Source organism: Pseudorasbora parva, chromosome 5 (genome assembly GCF_024679245.1).
Source record: "Pseudorasbora parva isolate DD20220531a chromosome 5, ASM2467924v1, whole genome shotgun sequence".
In the NCBI taxonomy this organism is placed as follows: domain Eukaryota; kingdom Metazoa; phylum Chordata; class Actinopteri; order Cypriniformes; family Gobionidae; genus Pseudorasbora; species Pseudorasbora parva.
In genome coordinates, this window is record NC_090176.1 from 19,122,925 (window position 1) to 19,141,107 (window position 18,183).

Consider the following 18,183-nt stretch of genomic DNA (forward strand, 5'->3'; position numbering starts at 1 on the left):
AAATGCCAGGAGGACCTCATAGAGATCCTAATTGTAAAATATATAGCCTATATATTTTAACAAACATTTAAATAATAGTTTAAAAAGTAAATTAAAAGCTCATCAGTTCTAATGTTATTTTTGGAACTCATAAATTGACAATAAACATATAAATATTTTTGAGGAAATAACCCCTTCAAATCTACCGTAGAGGTGTGTACCGTTGTGCTTTGTTGTTTAGACCAGCCTTTCTCAAACTTTTTTCAGTCAGGGCACCTTTCAAAAGTGCATAAAATTTCAAGGCACCCCAGTTTAAAATATATTTTAAAAACACTGCATAACCCAAATTTAAATGCAAATGTCCTGTTTATTTAGACCGGACAGTAATGAACAGAGCATAATACTCCATTTCAAAGTAAAAACTGTCCGGTTCTTGTGGGGCTTTTCTTTTTAAAAAACGATCCATGCTGCTGTTGCTTGTTTCTTGCTCTTTGTGAAATCAAATGTATTTTCGCGGTTAAATTATAAAACAATGTAGCCAACTGCACAGTCACACGACCCCGGTGAGGACGTCATGACAGTTACTGATGTGAGACGGATTTTTATGGTTAATTTTATATATATATATTTATCTAAAATTAATTTACAATTTTATTAATCCGCTCATATGTTTAACCCTTTCACACGCAAATGTAAAACATTCTGGCTGACCCCCCAGCGTGAGTTTTTCAAAGCGACCGTTATTAATGTGTCACTTTATGGTTTCCATGGTGACGCGTCATTGCTTGTCATGTGAGTCACACCGCAGCAACAACAGAGCTGAATGAATGATGATCTGCTTTTATGTCATTTTTCCTTTTTTATTCAAAATATTCACACATTTGTTAGATATGGCATGAAATATCTGATATTCCGATTGTCAAATATATACAAGTGGAAGTGTTTTGTTGTTTAAACACCTTAACGATCGCGTTAGTTGAGCTGTATGCACGATGGGCGCCGTCATCACCACCGCACGCGGTGTTGAGAAAATCGGATCTGTTGGATTTACAAGACGTGAATTCATCCATTTATCCCAAAATACATAAAAGTAAGTGGCAGGTGAACTGGGAGAAGAATAGAGTCAACTTTAAAGTTACTGACACAATGTGTATCTGATATGAATAAAACTAATTATAATGGAAAGGATTATTATTGCCTCTTCATTTTTCATCATTGTGTATTTTAAAAACTCTAAATGTATTGTTTTTTTAGTACGTATATGTATGAAACCCAAAATAAACATTATGTGGCTGAAAACACTGAAAAGTTGTGATATATGACAGCTCTGAGCGCGCCTGTCTCTGGCTCAGTGCAAGCCAACGCGAAAGCACATTTGAATTTACATTTGAATGAACGTGATGCACTGACCGTTCTGATCACATGTGTGTATGTGTGATCGTACGTGCGAAAGGGATACAAAGAAGAAGAATGTATTTATATAAATTCAAATATATTTTATATATGAAATTTCAGTTTTTTGTTTTTTTTTAGCCTACGTAATTTTTTGGCGGCACCCCTGACACAGTCAGGGGGCACCCCAGTGTGCTGCGGCACCCACTTTGAGAAAGGCTGGTTTAGACGCCCATATTCCCCATATTAGAATTTTTCCGCCTAATACGCTTTCCGTTCTATGATTGGTGGTCAACATTTGAAATAACAGCGGGCCAAGCAATAGCAAGTCGAGAGAATAAATGACAGGAATATTGACCAATCAAATCGTCCATCTGAATGGGTGGGGCTTATCAATGTGACTGATCAGAAAAAATATTGCTGAGGAAAACGCAATGTTATCGAGGGGCTCGTCGTCGCTAATTTATTATCAACACCGTTTTCAAAATTATTTTTTTTAAAAGAAAAGCTGTAGTTAATTGTCAAACGAAGACCTACACCAGAGCTTAATTTGTAGCAGAAAGCCAAAGCATATGAAAGCATTCAACCGCCAGCATTCGATACACCTGGATGACGGCATTAACCAGGAAGCTAGAGATTTACTGCTGGAATTGTTTGTTTGGGTAAGTTATGTTTTATGTTAAGCTATATTTGAGAAATGTCATTTAGCAGAACTACTGGCCAGTGTGTAAATTGACCAACTCAGTGTCCGTTATACACATATGCTTTAATACTGCATAATTAGCTGCTGTGCAAAATACGATGTCGGCACCGTCTTTGATGTGGAGTGGACGTCTCGCTTAGATATTTTCAGTGCTGAAACTTACTCCTATGCTTCTGAATCACTTTTGCAGTATGTTGATATCATACACGGATCGGTCTGCATCTCGAACAAGCCTGGCATCTGCACCAGTGCATCTTGAACAAGCCTGGTGTGTTTGTGTTTCCCGCTGGCTGCCCCCATTGCTGATAAAGATGAGACGTAGTCTATACAGTGACGCAAGACCTGGCTCTGTGTTAGCTCTCTAGCCCGTGGAAAAGCAATCAGTTCTTAAAGGCTCCTCAGTCAAACCAACTCCGAACTGGCGCTAGCACTGGCTCTGAACTACCTGGTTCATTCTGGTGGAAAGGGTGTATTTCTGTCTCCTGAGATATCTTCATCTGATCGATTTTGAAGGCAGCATAGATGTATCCTATCCTGTGTGCGACGCCCTTAAACGGTTAGTTCACCCAAAAATGAAATTGATGTCATTAATGACTCACCCTAATGTTGTTGCACACCCTTAAGACCTCTGTTCATCTTCATCACAATTTAAAATGTTTTATATTTAGTCTGAGAGCGTATCCAAGTGTATGCACACTATACTGTCCATGTCCAGAAAGGTAATAAAAACATCATCAAAGTAGTCCATATGTGACATTAGTTACTTAAAGGGGTACTTCAGTGCTGGGAAGATGAATCTGTATTTAAACTGGGTCATCAATGCAGTAAAAATGTGAAATTGTTTTTGAATTTGGTGTCTTCTAGACTGAGAAAGAAAATGTATTTTTGTCCCATGGGGATTAAAGACTACAATTCCCAGAATGCTTCGCTGCCATGTCAGGCCATTCCCAACACCACCAACTTCATTACTGTGACTGAGTTAGAGAAGACACTTCAATTAAAAACTGAACGTGTCTGTTCAATATAATGAGTGAGTCACCGCGCGAGTATCACAGCACTGAGCACTTACTGCACGAGTGATGAGAGCTGAGGTAATCACGACTACACTCTCGGCATACATTCACAACGCGAGTTCAGTCTAGCGCGTTTCAGTTCATGCCTTTGCAAGCTTAACTTTCATAGAAATTAATTTGAAAAGTTAAAAGACTTACATTGCTCAACATAGCTCCGTTTAAATGATTGCCTGTAGCTGCCAGCTGAGTGTAATCTCCCATCCCCCATGCGCAGATTCAAAACATGCAGAAATGGCTCCCTCTGCTGGCTGTAGACTTTAGCCTTTGGGCAAACATTCCTCCTATGATGCAAATATCATCAATTTGCATCATAGGAGGAATTTTTCCAGAAATAAAATGCACAAATCTCTTGTCTCAGGGAGATATGAGGGGGGAAAGCTCAATCATTTGAATATACTCCAGTGTTTCTACTGATACAAAGCCATATGCTAATCGTTGAAGTAACCCTTTAAGTATAATCTCTTGTAGCATCAAATACATTTTGGTCCAAAAATAACAAAAACTATGATTTTATTTAGCATTGTCTTGTCTTTTCTGCGTTCTTTTTCAACTTCAAATAAAGATTCAAATGGTCGTGAATCAGCGTATTTATTCATGATTTGAATCACGTGATAAAATGCTGAAATCCGTAAACAAATTCCAGCTGCTGGAGAGGACGACGTCGACATCTGATGCGGTAGACAAACTGAAAGCTGTGATGATTGCATATAGTGGCACTTCATATCTTAATTTACACTTAAGTTGATAACCTGCTGTTTCAAACATTAAGTTAACAATTTATTTTTCCATACAGGCTGTGGCCTGAGTCCTGTTTATGACTGTCAGTCTGTTGCATTTGTGATTGAATCTCCGTTAAGGCGGTGTCCATTTTTTTTATTTTTTATATTGGGTCGTAGACATTTGAATATATTCGAATACATTGGTTGATATTTGATTTCCGTTCAAATTAGTTTTTTTTTTTAAATGACAGCCCTAATATGAACGGAGGACTTGCGGGTGTGGAACGTCATTAGGTGTGTTCGACATCGGCTGCGGCCGATGCATTTTCATTCAACACTTTATGTACTGCTTAATAAAGCGTCTATTTGGACAAGATTAATGTTCGACATATAAACCTACACTATCAATGAAGTGTTGTCAACGGTTTTTATCAGTTTTAGTTTGATAAACATGACAATATAACATCGCACCTACATGAAAAGAGGTTTTACTATTATAAATAAATGATTTGTGAGCATTAGCGTAACATAGGTTTTTAGAATAAACACGAAACGCACGTGATCACTGTCATGCGGTGAATCCGGCGAATCGTGGTTCAGCTGTGTCGTCATCAGAGCTCAAGCAGCCTCCTTCTGTCCCCCTTGAGAATCTGCACCTGCTGCATAAGCCGGCTGCTCTCGAATCGCTCTCACGATACTTTGTTGACCAGGGATGGAAATTAACTTTTTTGTCCACCGCCCACTGTGGCTGGTGGATTTCAAAATCTACCAGCCACTCCATGTTTTTACCAGCCACTTTCTTGTTTTTAACCGACAATGTGTAACTGCATGTGAAAAATTAATACTACAAGCTCTACAATACTTAAGCAGTTTATTTAATCTCAAGTCTCAATGAAATACATTTTCTCTATCTCTCTTATACACACACAAACCATGAACTGATATACATTTCATTAAATGAGTAGGGCTCTGTGCTCTGTGTGCTTTTTTTTTTTTTTTTACCTGGATGTGGCATTTGGATGATTCGTGATCTTTTATGGCTTCCAGTTTTAGGTTTTTAGTCCCAACAATGAAACTATTAGTTTTGGCATCTGAAGCGTGTTGACGACACACCGACCAGAACATTGTCAGTAGGGATGCACAGAAATAAAAATTCTTGGCCGAAACCGAAACAGCAAAAGAAATTATGCCAACTATTAGTACCATTGCATTTATGGCTAATGCTGTGACTGTGTAACTTTACTAAAAATCAAGGCATTGCGATTGCATAAATTAATATTAAAGTTTCAAATATTAATCAGTTACAAATTATGCAAATATTTATTTAGCACATTGCAACAATCCACAGTATAAAATACAATTCAAACTAAAATGTTTAACTTCACCTCACTCGTGTGTACATTTAATAATAGCTAATGTACAGGCCTAATGGCTTGCAGAAAGGTACAGAAATTAAATAAAGTAATCAAATGTAAAATTACTGCATATTTTAAGTGTTTAAATTAAAGATTAATCCTTATTAAACTTACAAAAGCTATTCAAGAGCAGTGAGTGATGTCCTTTTGTTTGACATTAAACAGACAGCAGTAAAGGCTACTGCCCCTTTAAGACCTAGTGCAGGGATATGCTCTTCTTTCTCGACTTTATAACGTTCACTTGAGGCATATTCAGACTATGTCTGCTTGGATACTAATCAAGATGGACATGTTGACATACTTTTTGTGTGAGTTTGTCCATTTAAGCGCAAGACTTACTTGAAAGAGAACTCAAGATTTGCGCGCTGTGAGACGAGTGCGCGTTCTCGGATGATGCGCAGTGACGGATCTTCTTTCAGCGCGCACAAGTTCGTGTTCGCGTCTTCTGGTACTACATCCGGGTAATGACGGCGAAAACGACTGGTCATATTCGGACATACGGTCGCACTCGCATGCATTGAACAAAGTTTACAAAGAGGGGAAACAGTATGCTATTTTTATTTACCCGCCTAGGTGGCCGGTAGGTGAAGCGTGTTTACCCTCCACAACTCAAAATCACTCGCATTTGGCTGGTGGCGGGTGCTAATTTCCATCCCTGTTGTTGACATGCGTCACAGTCACATGCCGTCGGTGCTGCCTCAAGTCGGACACAATTTCTAACCGGCATGCAGTGCTTCAAGTCAGCCACCGATCGATCTGCGCATCGCTGGGTGAAGTCGAACAAGCCTATTAATGACATCAATTTCACTTTTAGGTGAACTAACCCTTTAAGAGTAAAGGCGAAGTTGACCTTGTTGCTATGGATGATGTCAACATGCTACCAACTATGCCCACAGTGATTGCCGGATAGGGGAGTGGTCTCTGTCGGTGTCATATAGAAATATTGTAGAAAGAGGTTTCATGTTGCCAGTTTTTAAAATAAGAATGTTGCCATAGTCAAATACAGATTTTAAAATGTAGGCCACGTGTCATTAATTAAACTAGCTAATTGTCAACCTCTTATATGTCAGCATCTCGAGAGATTGCAGAATTCAAGCCAAAATAAAGTTTGAGAGGAGCACGTTCAAACTTTCTATCTAACACAGCCGAGAGCCGACTCTCCTTGTTACCTTGACAGTTTTCTGCATCTCTCCATGCCCCCGACACTTCCCTTTCGGTCTTGTGAAATGGGGCAGAACTCTGGGTTTGTAAGTGTAAGTGTGAACTCGTGAAACTGCCACCATCAGACGTTATTTATATATATAATTTTTGGAAGGCATTTTATCATAGATTAAAATCTATACATCAATATATGTATTGCATTTATGAACAAAAGGTTCAGCAGCTAAGGCTCTATTGCTATTGCCTCAATGGTGTACAGTGTCTTAGGGTGGATTGCTGAGGTGGAATATGTGGCAACATCCATTAGGATTGTTTGTGATTTGATCTTCGTGATTTAGGAGTTCTCTTGACTACTCCTAGCGATTCATGGATTTAGGAGCTAGTTTTAGTGCTAAAATGCTTTTTGAAATGCTCAAAAATGTAAAATGTAAAATGTAGCGTAAATGTAGGAGTCCTAAAATTACGACTGACACAGCCATTATTTCACAGCCTAAATCGGCAAGTTAGGAACTACTTTTAGCCTTAAGATGTTTTGTGAGCGTCTTATTGCATTTATTTTAAAGCATCAAAAACACACAAGTTTCACATAAACGGGTGGTTTTGTCTTAAGTGAATGTAAACATCTGCATTATTAGCCTAATAAAAGATTTAGTGGCGAATATGCAGAATATGCAGTTCTTCATACAGTGAAGAATATGCAGTTTTATTTTTTCATGTGATTATTCCATTTCTTACTTGAATGCTGCTTTTAGGTGTATCTATACTTTACCTGGACAATTTAAAGCAGTTTATCTAATTTGCTTCTTTTATTTTGTTATTGTGTTGTTTATTTTTTGTATGCTGGTGTTATCATTGCCTTGTGCAATAAAATGAACATGAATCAAGGAAAACAATTCAAATGTTAGTTACAGAGGTGGATGTGTGAAATAGCTAGTGCAAGAATATGTAGTATCACACACACACACACACACACACACACACACACACACACACACACACACACACTGTGTTAAATTTGTAAATTTGTTAAAATTTACATTTAACTAAGATTAAAAAATGCTTTAGAAGTACATATTCAAACAATATTTAGGGCATGTAATTTAGTCCAGAATAACATATAAAATGTTTAAGTTTGAAAATGAATAGCCTTAAAGGAACTGTATGTATGAAATGTGTTTCAATTAATCATAAAATGTCCCTGATATGTCACTAGACATTAAGAAATCATGTTCATTTCAAATACTTATATCACTAACAACAGTAGTCTGGACAGGATATTGTCATTTAAAAGTTGTTGTTGCAGCCCTCAACTGATGTTGACATGTTGTGTTTTGGCCTGAAGCTCCACCCTCCACCTATCGACCAATCACAAAGTCAGTAGAGTTTCGGCATTCGGGTTGCCAGCTCTGCTCTAGTTACCACAGCTACATCTCAAGCCTGCAGCACTCCTCTCAGAAACTGAAGCTTTATCGCCTCGATTCCCCTCCCCCAGCCTAACCTTGAATAAGGGGGAGGGGAAGAGGGAATACACTGCTTTACAGTAATTTAAAAAGTGATTCCAGTACCAGTTTTGGCCACAATCGTACATAGGCTACACTTCCTTTAAGTCTTTAAGTATTAAGTGATGTGATGAGCACCATAGCGAATACAGAAATCGGAATGGCTGTGTTTAGTAGAGTCTACTTTTTTTACGAGGATTACCAGACAAACGACTGGATTCCTGGTGTTGCATCAGCGCCCTCTGCCGTCAGAGAGTGACTGTGCGTCTCTTTCACTCGTCCTGACATGCGCTGTTCATGCGCATCGGGTCTGTTTACTTCAGTGCCGCGTTGTTCATTTTCAATGGCTTATGGGTAAAGTATACTTAAAATGTCTTCTAAAAATCGGAATAATTCGTAATAAATAATTACTCTTCTCATGAGATAAGTGTCTCGTCCCACCCTAGTAATCGCTCCAACAGTGTTTCAACAGAGGAAAGATGCAAATAAAAAAGCTTGTAAACAATGTCATGTAGCATTTATCTCAGGCAAGTCATTCAGTGTCCACAGCTGTTAGTTCACTAGAGAGATAATTATTCACAATGTTATCTGAGTGTTGATTTATTATATCTGAAAATAAATAGCTACTTAATTTAAGATAATTTGGGCTGTTATATTAATGTGCAAGTAAGGGCTCTATATATACACTTTTCAGGATTAGCAGAGAATTTTCTCTTACCTTTAAGAAACTTGTTTAATAAAGTTTTAATTAAATTAATTTAAGGACAGACACAATTAGTTTATACCACTGTTTAATAAATCTCTTTCTCTCCCCAGCTGTACTGAACCTGTACTGAACATTGACTTCAAAACCGAGGTACGTACCGAACCTTCAGCTTTGTGTACAGTTACACCCCTAGTACATAATAATATTTTTTTAATTCTTGTATTTGTTTGTTATACTACTTGTACTCACTGAAAGTGAACTGGGTGGGGTGGAATTATTTTGCTGCATTCTTTATGTGGCTTAAACACAGGGAAAATCTTTCACTTTCATTCTTCTAAGCAAAACAAACATCCGTGAGATATATTTCACTCTTGACAATACATTATCCATGTCCAACACTTTCCTCAGACGACGAACAATGACTGGTTTCCCAGTCATCGTCCGTCACATGCTTTGCATCCACTTCACTGTCAGTCCTGAAATGCCACCTGGGCCACTGCTGGGGTCTCACAGCTAGTCACACACCTAATGCCCTTTAGCTGCATTCAAAGGTCAAAGCACCATCTTGGGAGATGTACTGGACAGATGTGTATTGATGTAAAGTGGAAATGGTCATTAACACTCAAAGTCAAAAGAACACTCTCTAACAGATGCAGAATAAATAACTTTATTGATAACGTTATAATGAATCGCTTTATGAAGTACATGATTTTCTGACGCATGCGGATGTGAGCTATTCATTCAGTTGCACTTATTTTGATAGTTCACTTTACTATCTTAAACATTGCAACCACATATTAACTAATTGCTCATTCATTTGCACGTCAACTATCAGTCATATGAGAATTAGTAATGAGTAATACTATCGTAGTCAATGGCTGACAAGATCTGCTTGGATACAAACATTCTTCCAAATATCTATTTCTTTAATTATTTTGGTGAAGGCTTATTGAATTGATGCCACTGGTTATGGCATCAAAGACTAAAGATCTAAAGAACAAAATAATTGTGTGGTGACATATGTGAAAAAGAAAATCCCACCAACACAAGTATGAAGAACAAAATTACAAACTATTTTCTGATAGGTGCAGTTTCATTGAGAAGACAATACACCGATCAGGTATTACATTATGACCACTGACAGGTTAAGTGAATAACACTGATCATCTCTTCTTTACAGCACCTTTTAGTGGGTGGGATATATTAGGCAGCAAGAGAACATTTTGTCCTCAAAGTTGATGTGTTAGAAGCAGGAAAAAAAAGGGCAAGTATGATTTGTCTAGTTTGACAAGGGTTCATTTTCATTCAGAGCATCTCCAAAACTGCAGCTTATGTGGGATGTTCATGGTCTGCAGTGGTAAGTATCTATCAAAAGTGGTCCAAGAAAGGAATAGTGGTGAACTGTTGACAGGGTCATGGTCGGCCAAGGCTCATTGACGCACGTGAAGAGTGAAGGCTGGTCCGTGTGTTCTGATCAAACAGATGAGGTACTGTAGCTCAAATTGCTCTAAGTTAATACTGGTTCTGATAGAAAGGTGTCAGAATACACAGTGTATCGCAGTTTCTTGCATATGGGGCTGCAGACTAGTCAGGGTGCCCACACTGATCCCCATCCACCACCGAAAGCGCCAACAGTGGGCACGTTAGCATCACAACTGGACCACAGAGCAATGGAAGAAGGTGGCCTGGGGTCTATTGCAAAAAAATAGGATAAGAGATTAAGCAGAGATATCTTGGTGATCCTGGCTCAATTTATCCTCTAATGTATTTTTTTCTTTTGTTATCATTATCATTATTGGTGTTATTGTGCCTTCAGGGTATGTTTACACGACAATGGTGTGCAAAATTTTGCATACAGATGACAAGATCACAAGATATCCTGGCTTAATCCCTTATCCTAGTTTTGTGCAATAGACCCCTAGTCTGATGGACCATAGAGCAATAGAAGAAGATGGTCTGGTTTGATGAATCACGTTTTCTTAAACATCACATGGATGGCCGGGTCTATGTGCATTACATACCTGGGGAGCACATGGCACCAGGATGCACTATGGGAAGAAGGCAAGCCGACAGAGGCAGTGTGATGCTTTGGGCAATCTTTTACTTTCCTCACAGGCATGAGCAATGGGCCTATAGAAAGCATGAAATATCTACAAAATTCAAGTAAAAAAGTACTTTATGTAATCCAAATGAAAGGTGCATTTCCCTCTATACGTGTACACGATCACTACTGCTGAGATCAGTCCACGTCAACTTTATCTGAAGCCAATACGGACTCAGAAAACACTAGTTTATTAATAAACAATTCAAATTAATTTCTACTTGTATTTCTACATTTATAAACATTAGACTACTTTTGCCAGTGTTTTGTGGCAAGCTTTGTGCGCTTGTGTGAGGCATATATTCCGCCCCGCAGTGCCCTATAAGACTTTGAGTCTTCAAAAAAAAAGTCAACTCACTGAAAAAATACGAAAACAATTTTTTTTAGGTAATGTAATCTTACTCAGTGTATATATGATAATGCAAGGAAAACTGCTAAATACTGCAATTTTTTGTATTATAAGCTACATGTTACTATCCAAGGATAAACCACAATGATGTTGTTAGCTACTCTGTATTTTGCCGTCATCTCAGCCTGGCTTATCTCGCACACACATGCCGCTATCCACATCATGCAGACAGCTTTCAAGTCAGCAAACAACTTTAATGAAAGAAACATGAAATCAGAATCACTTTTCACTTGCGGCCCTTATAGTTAGATTCATCTTTCGTTTGTTCCCCAACTTTGACATGCTTTCACGAATTCCCCAGCATCTTATCATGATCAGCAGCTGCCTTGTTCTTGAATGCGTTTTAAGTGCTAATCCAATTTGTAAAAGCTTATGTGCCATCCTAATTTCAGAGCCATCCAACTGAAAAGAAAGTAGAATGTAAAAAAAAATACTGCAAAATAAAATCAAGAGAGCAGCACTTTTAAAAGTATCACACTAGCAGAGCATGTTTGTGATGCTGAAAAAGCAATATGTTTCTATCAGCACTTGTTGTCCACCGTTAACCCAGACAGTAACAAATACAAGGAGGTTTATTGAAATTCTTAGGTTGGACATTTATTGAAACTGGTGTTGCAGTGTTTTCATGCGTGAGAATATTGAACCTTAACAGCAATATAAATGCCTGAACTTGACAGGCCGTATATGAATAAGGTGAAGAGTGTGCAGCTGTGTGAGTGTGAGTATGAGTGGTAGACGAGGATCAGTGCAGTTTACGGGCCTCCAATCAGCTGTAAGTGAAGTACATAAAACGGCTGCATACTCATAGAACTGCATCCACTGATATGGAAATAAATCTGCATTATATGGTAACTTTTTATTTTTTGTCTTGGTTTCTGATAATGCAACAATAAAATAAAAGATTTACAGCAACATGAGTAAAGGCCCATTCACAATAACGGCAACAATGATAGAGTGTGATGGTTAAAAATATAGTTAAAACCATTCCAAATGTAAAAGAATAGCAGAGCATGGCCGGGTGCGTGTGCGTCACTTACCTGGGGAACACATGGCACCAGGATGCACTATTAGAAGAAGGCATGGCAGCTGCTGGTGTGATGCTTTGGGCAATGTTCTGCTGGAAAACCTTGGGTCCTGCCATCCACGTGCATGTTACTTTGACACGTACAAACAACCTAAGCATTGTTGCAGACCATGTACACTCTGTCATGGAAACAGTATTCCCTGGTGTCTGTGGCCTCTTTCAGCAGAATAATGTGCCTTGCCACAAAGCAAAAAGGTGTTCAGGAATGGTTTGAGGAGCACAACAACGAGTTTTGAGGTGTTGACTTGGCCTCCAAATTCCAAAGATCTCAATCCAATTGAGCATCCGTTGGATGTGCTAAACAAACAAGTCCGATCAACGGAGGCCCCATCTCGAAATTTACAGGACTTAAAGGATCTGCTTCTAACATATTGGTGTCAGATACCACAGCACACCTCCAGTGGTCCAGTGGAGTCCATGGCTTAGGGTCGGGGCTGTTTTGCCAGCAAAAAGGGGTACCAACACAATATTAAGAAGGTGGTCATAATGTTATTACAATTTATTTATTTTTAAATAAAAATGTTAGTCTACTAAGAAATTAAAGCTTTAGCATAAGTTCTGCTGGGAAGACTCAATAACTACGTCCCTTATTGCCTTCACTCTAATCCAATGATATTCTCATGCTCACTGTATAAAAGTTTTGTACTAACACGAGTTGAGTTTACATACTGAAGCGACGGTTACCCCCATCCTCCCCACCACCAACAGGATGGCCCTGTCCATACCTCCTGGGGGGTTGGCTGTACCCCTGCCCTCGTCTTCAGGCAGGAATTGCAGAACCGATACCCTCGGATTATGCACTATGGACGCTCCGCCAAATGACTTACATTATCAGCTTGCTGAGCTATTAATAAATGCACTATTGTTGAATTATTTCTCCCGAGTCTTTCCTGTAGAACTGCCTTAATTCTACGTGGCATTGATTCAGCAAGGTGCTGAAAGCATTCTTTAAAAATGTTGGTACCATCTTGCAGTTGTATGAGATTTGTGGGATGCACATCCAGGGCACGAAGCTCCCATTCCACCACATCCCAAAAATGCTCTGTTGGGTTGAGATCTGGTGACTGTGGGGGCCATTTTAGTATAGTGAACTCATTGTCATGTTCAAGAAACCAATTGGAAATTATTTGAGCTTTGTGACATGGTGCATTATCCTACTGGAAGTAGCCATCAGAGGATGGGTACATGGTGGTCATAAAGGGATGGACATGGTCAGAAACAATGCTCAGGTAGGCCATGGCATTTGAATGATGCCCAATTGGCAACTAAGGGGCCTAAAGTGTGCCATGACATCCCCCACACCATTACACCACCACCAGCAGCCTGCACAGTGGTAACAAGTCCCATTCTCCTCTGACCTCTAGCATCGACAAGGCATTTTTGCCCACAGGACTGCCGCATACTGGAAGTTTTTCCATTTTTACACCATTCGTTGTAAACCCTTAAAATGGTTGTGCTTGAAAATCCCAGTAACTGAGCAGATTGTGAAATACTCAGACCGGCCCGTCTGGCACCAACAACCATGCCACGCTCAAAATGTCTTAAATCCCCTTGTTTTCCCATTCTGACATTCAGTTTGGAGTTCAGGAGATTGTCTTGACCAGGACCACACCCCTAAATGCATTGAAGCAACTGCCATGTGATTGGTTGATTAGATAATTGCATTAATAAAAAAATTGAACAGGTGTTCCTAATAATACTTTAGGTTTACTCATATATGTATATATATGTATGTATGTATGTATGTACGTGTGTATATATATATATATATATATATTAGGGCCGGGACTTTAACGCGTTAATTAAGATTAATTAATTACGTGACTTTAACGCGTTAATTAATTACGCAAAAAAAATTAAAATTTAACCGCATTTTTGCACCGCGGAACGTTTTTCAATGAATCAGTTTCGACGGACCGATTATACTGGAACACCAACTAGCGCTCCGGAGTCAAGACAACAACAAACCTTGGGTGCGTCTCAATCAGCTCCCTAGTTCAGTAGTCAGGGCACTGATCAGGGAGTCAGCCCATTGACTTATGTCCTGATCAGTGCCCTGACTAGGGAACTATGGAGCTGATTGAGACGCAGGGCATGAGTGAACATGAACGAAGAAGCTGATGAGACCGCTTTGCTCGGCCCCATGGATGGGAAATTTTGTTTTAAAAAACGAAAGAATGGAAGCGTCGTCAAGAGCAGGGTTGTGTGCAAGCTATACAACAAGGAATTTGCATATCACCGCAGTACATCGAGCCTCAAATATCACAAATATGCTTTTGCTACACTTAATGGCAAACATTGCGCTGGTCTGCTGGACTGAAATAAATAAACAATATTTTGTTGATTAAGCTTATGTATTCAGTCATTATTCAATGGTATACTAAAAATACATGTGAAAAATTACTTCTCATTGTTCTGAGGTAAAATATTTATATGCGATTAAAATGCGATTAATTTCGATTAATTAATTACAAAGCCTCTAATTAATTAGATTAATTTTTTTAATCGAGTCCCGGCCCATATATATATATATATATATATATTTTACAGGGAGTGCAGAATTATTAGGCAAATGAGTATTTTGACCACATCATCCTCGTTATGCATGTTGTCTTACTCCAAGCTGTATAGGCTGGAAAGCCTACTACCAATTAAGCATATTAGAGTCTTGATGGCCCAGATGGATGGGCCCGTGGCTGGATTGGTAAAGAACCGAGAGCTCCAGTCCGACTCAGACGCCAGCGAGGTGGAGTACTGGTTTGGGCTGGTATTGCTTGTGGGGCCTTTTCGGGTTGAGGATGGAGTCAAGCTCAACTCCCAGTCCTACTGCCAGTTTCTGGAAGACACCTTATTCAAGCAGTGGTACAGGAAGAAGTCTGCATCCTTCAAGAAAAACATGATTTTCATACAGGACAATGCTCCATCACACGCGTCCAAGTACTCCACAGCGTGGCTGGCAAGAAAGGGTATAAAAGAAGAAAATCTAATGATATGGCCTCCTTGTTCACCTGATCTGATCCCCATTGAGAACCTGTGGTCCATCATCAAATGTGTGATTTACAAGGAGGGAAAACAGTACACCTCTCTGAACAGTGTCTGGGAGGCTGTGGTTGCTGCTGCACGCAATGTTGATGGTGAACAGATCAAAACACTGACAGAATCCATGGATGGCAGGCTTTTGAGTGTCCTTGCAAAGAAAGGTGGCTATATTGGTCACTGATTTGTTTTTGTTTGGTTTTTGAATGTCAGAAATGTATATTTGTGAATGTTGAGATGTTATATTGGTTTCACTGGTAAAAATAAATAATTGAAATGGGTATAAATTTGTTTTTTGTTAAGTTGCCTAATAATTATGCACAGTAATAGTCACCTGCACACACAGATATCCCCCTAAAATAGGTTGTTGTTCAATAATAAAATTAATCCTCAAATACAACTTGCCTAATAATTCTGCACTCCCTGTGTGTATATATATATATATATATATATATATATATATGTATATATATATATGTATGTATATATATGTATGTGTATATATGTATATATATGTATGTGTATATATATATATATATATATATATATATATATATATATATATATATATATATATATATATAAAATATAGTGGCAGCAAATCTAATCTGCCCGAGAGTGTCGTCTAGCAACTCTCAATACCCTTCTGAGCTGTAATCGCCAAACTCTTGCCGGGCCAATCACATTGGCCCTCATTTATCAACTGCTGTTAAAAACCACAACAACAACATTCAGTGTTTATTTTTGTGCAACAAATAGAGTAGCTATAGAGTACAAATAGCTATAGAGTAGCATTGCATCCTGCATATCTCCGAAAAGTCTTTATTTTTTTTATAATTATATAAGAAAGATGCGCTGTTCCGAGTCTTTCCGAAAAAAGCCGAGCGGGTGGGGGCGTGTCATGTGAGCGGAGCTAAATAATGACGTGTGCAGCAGCGAGCTGCAGTGAGGAAAGTGAGTCGCTCTGTGAGGAAAGTGATTCGCTCAGTGAGGAAAGTGATTCGCTCAGTGAGGAAAGTGATTCGCCCGCCGCGTGAGGAAAGTGATTCGCCCGCCGCGTGAGGAAAGTGATTCGCCCGCCGCGTGAGGAAAGTGATTCGCCCGCCGCGTGAGGAAAGTGATTCGCCCGCCGCGTGAGGAAAGTGATTCGCCCGCCGCGTGAGGAAAGTGATTCGCCCGCCGCGTGAGGAAAGTGATTCGCTCTGTGAGGAAAGTGATTCGCTCTGTGAGGAAAGTGATTCGCTCTGTGAGGAAAGTGATTCGCTCTGTGAGGAAAGTGATTCGCTCTGTGAGGAAAGTGATTCCCTCTGTGAGGAAAGTGATTCGCTCTGTGAGGAAAGTGATTCGCTCTGTGAGGAAAGTGATTCGCCCGCCGCGTGAGGAAAGTGATTCGCCCGCCGCGTGAGGAAAGTGATTCGCCCGCCGCGTGAGGAAAGTGATTCGCCCGCCGCGTGAGGAAAGTGAGTCGGTCTGTGAGGAAAGTGAGTCGCTCTGTGAGGAAAGTGAGTCGCTCTGTGAGGAAAGTGAGTCGCTCTGTGAGGAAAGTGAGTCGCTCTGTGAGGAAAGTGAGTCGCTCTGTGAGGAAAGTGAGTCGCTCTGTGAGGAAAGTGAGTCGCTCTGTGAGGAAAGTGAGTCGCTCTGTGAGGAAAGTGAGTCGCTCTGTGAGGAAAGTGAGTCGCTCTGTGAGGAAAGTGAGTCGCTCTGTGAGGAAAGTGAGTCGCTCTGTGAGGAAAGTGAGTCGCTCTGTGAGGAAAGTGAGTCGCTCTGTGAGGAAAGTGAGTCGCTCTGTGAGGAAAGTGAGTCGCTCTGTGAGGAAAGTGAGTCGCTCTGTGAGGAAAGTGAGTCGCTCTGTGAGGAAAGTGAGTCGCTCTGTGAGGAAAGTGAGTCGCTCTGTGAGGAAAGTGAGTCGCTCTGTGAGGAAAGTGAGTCGCTCTGTGAGGAAAGTGAGTCGCTCTGTGAGGAAAGTGAGTCGCTCTGTGAGGAAAGTGAGTCGCTCTGTGAGGAAAGTGAGTCGCTCTGTGAGGAAAGTGAGTCGCTCTGTGAGGAAAGTGAGTCGCTCTGTGAGGAAAGTGATTCGCCTGCCGCGTGAGGAAAGTGAGTCGCTCTGTGAGGAAAGTGATTCGCTCAGTGAGGAAAGTGATTCGCCTGCCGCGTGAGGAAAGTGAGTCGCTCTGTGAGGAAAGTGATTTGCCCGTCGCGTGAGGAAAGTGCTAATACAGATCGACCGCCGGCCTATCAGTGGGTAAGTCAGTAGCTACTGGTTATATCACCTGTTTAGCATCCTACAAGCCAGCGCTTTGATGGGCGTAGCCTGTTGCTTTCGCTCTCTCTCACGCGCTTCCGGTAGAATTGTCCGTAAGGCCCATACAAGGAAATTCCGCCCCCGTTAACGTCAAAGGGGACGCATGATCTCAAAAAACTTGCCGAAACTTATGACTAACCGGAAGTAGTATTTTTGACAAAGAAATACTCCCATCAAACGTCCACCTTAACTTTTGAAACTTTGTCTATGTTTAGTATGGGATTCCATGTCTTTAACAGTGTAAAAAGATCAGTATGCATGAAACAGCATTTCACCCCCCCTTTAAGCTTTTCTCTGAGAAAAGAACAAAGAACGACACTGAAGTCATTCTTAAAAAGGGAAGATGTATTTGGAGTTTTGCCTGCTAAAGACTAAAAGACTACTGGTTTTAGTAGTCTTACTGCGCTAATACTGTCAAATACACAAATGGTTAACAAACACAGTCGGTTATAAAGTGAAAGTAAAATCACGCGTTTGTATTTGAGATGCGAGCAAGTCTTAGCAGCGCAGTGATTGTGAACACTGGTCCTTAAAGGGAAAATCACACTGCTTTTGAATAGAGTATGTATAAGTAGCTGTCAATCAATGTATATTGTGTATTGAA

The 18,183-nt window shown here is 39.9% G+C and overlaps 1 long non-coding RNA gene across 1 annotated transcript in view; it reads left to right on the forward strand.

The window, feature by feature from the left end:
- The first annotated feature begins 1,763 nt into the window (after positions 1 to 1,763).
- Positions 1,764 to 18,183, forward strand: part of LOC137075158 (uncharacterized) — a 49,187-nt gene continuing 32,767 nt past the window's right edge. The window contains exons 1-2 of the long non-coding RNA XR_010905002.1: positions 1,764 to 2,033; positions 8,758 to 8,797. This is a non-coding gene — a long non-coding RNA (uncharacterized lncRNA). The remainder of the gene's footprint in view (positions 2,034 to 8,757; positions 8,798 to 18,183) is intronic.